This window comes from Mandrillus leucophaeus, unplaced genomic scaffold, assembly GCF_000951045.1.
Source record: "Mandrillus leucophaeus isolate KB7577 unplaced genomic scaffold, Mleu.le_1.0 Scaffold1250, whole genome shotgun sequence".
Classification (NCBI taxonomy): Eukaryota; Metazoa; Chordata; class Mammalia; order Primates; family Cercopithecidae; genus Mandrillus; species Mandrillus leucophaeus.
The window spans coordinates 23,110-30,450 of NW_012100877.1; positions in this window are offsets into that span (position 1 = coordinate 23,110).

Sequence of the window (7,341 nt, forward strand, 5' to 3'; positions counted from 1 at the left end):
CATTTTGGGAGGCCGAGGTGGGTGGATCATGAGGGTCAGGAGTTGAAGACCAGCCTGGCCAAGATGGTGAAACCCCATTTCTACTAAAAATACAAAAAAAGTTGCCAGGCGTGGTGGCAGGCGCCTGTAGTCCCAGCTACTCGGGAGGCTGAGGCAGAGAATTGCTTTGTTTGAACCCAGGAGACTGAGGTTGCAGTGAGCCAAGATCTTGCCACTGCATTCCACCTGGGCAACAGAGCGAGACTGTGTCTCTTTGCAGAAAAGAAGTTAAAGGAATGTTAAAATGGAGAACTTAATTTCCAGGGAGATTTTAAAACTAGTCTACTTGAAATGGATATTCAGATGAATAAGCTAACGCGTAAAGTACTTTTTAACTAGTTTTGGGACCAAAAGAAGTCCTCACATACTTGGGGGACATAAAAATCTCTCAGTACTTTGAGCAGTGAAAGAGATTTTGTTTTTAGTTTTATGGACTTGATTCTAATGGGAAGAATACTTTTTTAATGTATTCTTTTTCTATAAGAAGGGTATACTGGCCGGGCACAGTGGCTCATGCCTCTAATCCCAGCACTTTGGGCAGCCGAGGTGGGCGGATCACAAGGTCAAGAGATTGAGACCATCCTGGCCAACGTGGCGAAACTCCATCTCTACTAAAACTACAAAAATTAGCTGGGCATGGTAGCAGGCGCCTGTAGTCCCAGCTACTTGGGAGGCTGAGGCAGGAGAATCAGTTGAACCCGGGAGGTGGAGGTTGCAGTGAGCCGAGATCACGCCACAGTACTCCAGCCTGACAACAGAGCGAGACTCCGTCTCAGGGGGGAAAAAAAAAAAAGTGCTGATTCTATGTCTTGAACCCTGGCCAATGATATAAAAGCAAGCAAGACACCATCCTGTGACTTCAAGTCAGTAGTATTGAATTGATTTTCTTGGTAACAATTTGAGATATAATTAACATGCCATGCAATTCACTCTGAGAGTGCACAATTCATTGGCTTTTAGTATTTTCACAGAGTTATACAACCATTGCCACAATCTGTTTTAGAAGGTTTTCATCACTCTAAAAAGAAATTCTGCATTTTTTATCACCCACCGGTTTCCCATTCCTTGCTCCGTTCTAGGGAACCACCAGTATACTTTGTATATATTTGTGTGTTCTAGACGTTTTATCTTGTTCAGATCATAATATGTGGCCTTTTGTGACTAGATTCTTTAATTTCACATAACATTTTCAAGGTCCTGTGTTGTAGCAAGTATTGGCATTTAATTTCTTATTGCTGAGTATATTTTATTGTCTAGTTATATCAATCACTTTACTCATCAGTTGATGGATAGTTAGGTTGTTTCCATTTTGGGCTATTGCTAATAATGCTGCCATGAACTTAATAATGCTGCCATGAACTTAATAATGCTGCCATGAACTGTTATGTACGGGTTTTTGTGTTTACCTGTTTTCATGTCTCTTGGTTGTATACTTCTGAGTGGAGTTACTGAGTCATATGGTAAGTCTATGTTTAAGCTTTCGAGGAAATGCGAGTACATTTTCCAAAGCAACTATAGCATTTTCCATTAGCGGTGTATGACGGTTGTAATTTCTCCACATTTTTTACCAGGAAAGATTCCATCGTAGTGGTGGGAAGTGGCACCCCTCTGTGGTTTTGATTTGCATTTCCTTAATGACTAATAATTTTAAGTATGTTTTAATGTGCATCTTAGCCATTTGTGTATCTTCTTTGGAGAAATGTCTATTCCCATCCTTTGCCCATTTTCAAATTGGGTCTTCTTTTTCTCAGTGGTAAATGTCTCAGTGGCTTGCGTTTTTACTTTATTGATAGTGTATTTTCAAGCACAGCAGCTTTAAATTCTAATGTTAATCCATAGTTTTAGTTGTTATATCTAAGAAGCCACTGCCAAATGTCACAAATATTTATTTCTATGTTTTCTTTGAAGAAATTTACAGTTTTAGCACTTACAGTTTAGCACTTATTTAGCTGTTTTATTTTGAGATAATTTTTAAATACAGTATTTGGTGGGACTCCAACTTCATTCTTTTGTGTGTGGATATCCATTTGTCCCAGAACCATTTGTTGAAAATACTATTCTCTTCCCATGTAGTCATTTTGGTATCCTGGTTGAAAATCAATTGACCATACATGTGCAGGTCTATTTTTGGATTCTAAATTCTAAAACATTGATCTGCCTATTCTTATGCCAGTACCAAATCAACTTATATGGTAACTCTTTCTCAGTCATGTTACATATTACCAGTTGTATATTATCATAATAAACATTCAGTATACAGAAACATCTTTACTTTTTGTTTCTTGAAGGAGCCCATGGCCAGCTTATGCATTGCTGACTCCATGACATGATGGGAAGTCAGACTTACAAAGTCAAGAGTCCATTCCTTTTTTTTTCTATTCAAACCTTTAGTCTCTCTTTGAATGTCTCTCTCTTGAGTCCCATTTTCATCAAATCTTGGTCACGTCATCATCTGACAATCTACTCTTTCATGCATTATGCTTTACTCATTGTAATTAGTACAACCATCGGTAGATGTTACCCATCCTGGTAGAAGAGTCAGTCCAGGCCGTAAGCTTTTCTCATTGGAAATTGAGCTAATGCAGCATCTTGCAGTTCACAGGTAGATCTTATTTTGACCTAGTACCTGATTTTTATGTATAACACCTGGGATGATCCTTGCTTGGTACAGTTGCTGCATTCTCAGAAATCACAATTCTATGTAATTACCTCCCGCTGCTTAAACAGATTAAGATGCACAGCTATATTTTATAGCTTCTTATATCATTATTTTTAGAATACATTCTTTATCTCATTCAAAGAAAAAGTTTCAGAAGTGCAGCACTAAAAAATCAGGTTATATTCAGTCAATTTATCAGAGACAAATAAAAGTGAAATTAGTTGTTTGAATTTCAAAACGTCAGAGCTAATTCGTATGATATGAAGAAGTGTTGTGGTACAACATGAAGATTAAATTGTCTTCATATAGACAAATGTACAGTGAAGGAGAAATTGTATTTTATTAACTTTTAAAACCCACTATATTTATCTTAGTTCTGAGATATTTAAACATGATTCAATAATGTTCTATTTATTTTCTCATTGAGGAAAGGAAAATATTGAATGCCAGATTGATTAATCAATATTCAGTGCTGCTCAGCTTTTTTAAGATTTTATTTCAGTGAAATCAGATAACCTGTCTGATTTTGATAGTTAAACCAAGTATTTTTAGTTATTTTCCAACTGTTGCACTTCAAATCTTGCCTCTTTGTTTCCCAGTCTTACTGATTAACTTGAGGGGAAACTCTAAAGAAGCACACTTGTCTAGTAATAAGAATTTTTAATTAAAGGGAATTTTAGGAGATTTTTCTCCTCAGTAACTTCAATGTCTGTCTGTCTTCTAATTATCTACTGCTTCTCATTAGCATTGTTTGTCATGAGTAAATTAATTTCAACGTTTATTAGATCCTACTGTAAAGATGACTAATTTCTACTGTGTGAGTTATGTTTTCTATTGTTATTTTGTAAATCAAATTTTCATTTTCTTGTTTTCTAACAATCACCCACTATTTCGTGGGTTAAAACGACAACATTTGGCCAGGCACAGTGGCTTACACCTATAATCCCAGCACTTTGGGAGGCCGAGGTAGGTGGATCACAAGGTCAGGAGATTGAGACCATCCTGGCTAACACGGTGAAACCCCGTCTCTACTAAAAATACAAAAACTTAGCCGGGCGTGGTGGCAGGAGCCTGTAGTCCCAGCTACTCAGGAGGCTGAGGCAGGAGAATGGCGTGAACCCAGGAGGCAGAGCTTGTAGTGAGCCGAGATCGTGTCACTGCACTCTAGTCTGGCTGACAGAGTGAGACTCCATCTCAAAAAAAAAAAAAAGAAATTCTTTTTATTAATAAATCTGCCATTTGGGAAAAGCTTGGCTAGGACATCTAGTTGCTGTTCCTCTCACCTTCCCTGGGGACAGCTCAAAGACCCGGAAACTAAAATCATCTGAGGGTTTGGTCAGCTGTGTGTCTTGTTGCTAATGCTGGCCATTGGCTGGGATGTTGGCTGAGGCAGGCATCCAGATCACCTGCGTTGGAGCTTCCAGGCACTCACAGTGACTTGCTTTGAATAAATGCAATGTGGTAAGAGTTACATCATGGGATTTGCAACATTAGCTTAGAAAAAGCTCTATCTCAAACTGCTTGCCCTTGGTACCCCCTTCCCCTGTTTTGAGTGAGGATGGTCAGACCACATTCTAGTTATTAGCAGTAAGTCACTAAGTTTGGCACATATTTTTTTATTTTAATGAGAGAAATGTTGTATATTTTTAGTTGACATGTACATACATGTTTATGGGGTATAGAGTAAGTGTGATATCTCTTCCATATATGTATATGATATATAATGCTCAAATCAGGCTAATTAGTATATTCACCTCAAACATTTACTATTTATTTCTGTTGGGAACATTTCCAATCCTCTCTTCTAGCTTTTTGCAGAAATTATGGTTAACTGTGTTCACCCTACCATGCCACACACGGAACACACCAGAACTCATCCTTCTATCTAGCTATTAGCTATGATCAATTTAGTAAACGTTGCTGGTAAGTATTTTGAACTTCAGTTTCTTTTTCACATTTATAAAATTGCTTTCTGAATCCCTGACTTAAACTGAAACAAATATACAGTAATTATTATGCAGGTTGTCATTACTTTAAAATGTACCCTTTTGATTTGTTTTTTTATTTTTAATTTTTCTGGGTACATAGTGTATATGTGTATATATGGGTTACATGAGATATTTTAATACAGGCATGAGATGCATAACAATCACATTAGGGTAAATGGGGTATTCATCACCTCAAATTTTTATCCTATGTGTTGCAAACAATTTAGACTCCTAGTTATTTTTAAATGTACAACTAAATGTTTGTAACTGTAATTTTAATTTGTTTAGACAAAAGCAGCAACTCAAGAAAACCCAGTAGCACTTAAGAAAGGATGATATTGTTTCAATAAATAAGATGGAGCTGATAGTTAAAGATCTGGAATCTGAACTCTCCAAAATGTAAACCGTAGAAGACTTTACTAAAACAATTAGATAAATATAAAAGCCTCTATCTAGATTTAAAATTTAGGGATTTGTTGTCAAATGAACTATAAACAAGTCAGTCAAAATATAGTTATAGAAAATAAGCTCATTAATTTGCCTTAAAAGTATAACTTTTAGTGAGACAGGTTCATACCATTAGTGGGAAGTAAAAGTTAATTAGATAATATAAATTATGGAAACATGATGTTAGTAGATGAACTGACCTTTAAAATGTTTGTCCAGAAGAGTTTGTCTCTCTTCCCCATTTGTTGTTTTTTTATAGCTTTTTTCTACCTTGAGATCCTCATCTAGTTAACCTGATCTGTTAGCCTTTCAGCTAAATATTTTTGAAGTATTTAATTCAGACAGTAGTATTGTCATGAAATTGCTTTTCAGCATGTCCCCAAATAGAAATACTGATAAGTTTAACTATTGCTTGGAAGATTGAAATTGAGACTAAAATGGTCAAGTACAATTACTACTACGTTTCCCTTTCTGGCACTTGGTAAATTAACTTTCTCTGATAGTGATCTTGGGGTATTATCATTAGACAGCACACTGAGAAAAACTATCCTGTATAGTCTTTTTCCACTGTATATAAAAACATCCTTGTAAAATGGGAAATGAATAATACAGAGATTAAGGGATGTATAATTCACAAAATGGTTAAAAATAACACCTTGGTTAGCCTGAAGGGGGTGTGTGCATGATAGAAGGCACACTCTCCGGGACCTTGGTTCAATGTTAGTAGCTTAAGTGTCTTTGAAGCTATTCTAGTTCTTTTTGATCACCCATTCAGCTGTGTTTTGTCTCCCCTAGGAGCTGTTCGTCTGAATTACTTTTCAGTGCCAAATGACCAATTGATCCCAAATAATGAGTGAAAATGTACAAGAAAGGGGAAAGGAAATTTTTGAAAATATCTTTGAGAGACGATTTTAAAAAGTCTTTCAACTGGTTTAATAAACACATTTATAGCTTTTTAGTTTTAGTTTTTTAATTGTACATATTTAAGAAATACCACATGATGTTTTGATATATTTCTACATGGTGAAATAGTTATGGCAGGCAAAAAAATTGTTAGAAATCCTCCTAAAGATACATGTACTTTTTGAGAACAATTTAAAAACTATAATTGCATACACTAGGCATGCTCTCACACATCCTCTTTGTTACAGCACCGTTTAATGGGAAATTTTATTCTTACAGAAACTTTCTCCTCTTAAATGCAAGTCCTTGTCTAATTATGTAGGAAAAAATAAAATACTAAGCATTTTTCTTTTACATTCTTCATTGAACTCAGGAGAGACAAACAGAGACCAGTAAGAATCCTCTGTGGAGAAACAACAGACCAGATCTTTATTCACAACTCATGCCAGGAGGCCAGTCCTAGAGTCACCTTGTGTTGGAAATCCTACCAATAGTTCGTGTCAACAGAAAACTTTTTTTAGAAGAAAAATTCGTGATTTCTTCCTGAAGCCTACGACATAAAATAACAGTGCAAAGACCTACTTGTTCAAGGTTAGTTATATTATCTTTCTTCCTTTGGTTTTCAGATTTCTGATGCAATTCTTGTTTTAAGTAGGTGAAATACTGAGTTAACCGACTTATGTGTGTTAAATAATGGTCAGCATTACCTGTGTTATCAAAAAAAAAAAAATTACAGTTTTCTAAAAGTCCCTGGAGCTCTCATTTTTATGAAATATGCATTGGTTAACTTCATTCAGTAAACTAAAGTAATACATTTTAAATTGCTTTAAAAGCTGCATTTAAGTTACATTTTAGAAAGTGAATATTATTTCCTAGTAAAAAGATACACTTTTGAAATGTTTTGGCTTACTTTCAGATTGGTTTGAGTTTGGCTGTGGTTCGTAACACTTTTAATGTTTTCCTGTACCATCTCAAGTTTTGTGCCCCTAATCAGAAGTGAATGTTGGACATCCAAACACTTAACCACATATAGATAGATGTTCATTATTTAAAGTAACCTAAGCTTCCAGGGTGCAGCAAGTGACTTCCTAAGTTAGCAGGGAAAAGCTGGGTGGGCAGACACAGGAAAGCGTGGAGTGGCCTGATTCCTCACTTCAGCATGCTTTATATACTGAGGTTATGCAAATGAGATTCCTAGAGTACATGTTCTAATTGAAAGAAAAACCTCTAGAGATACTGCGATTGGACTTTGTTGTCATGTTCTGATTGAATGAGAGCAAGTATTAGGACAACCAATCAGAGCAT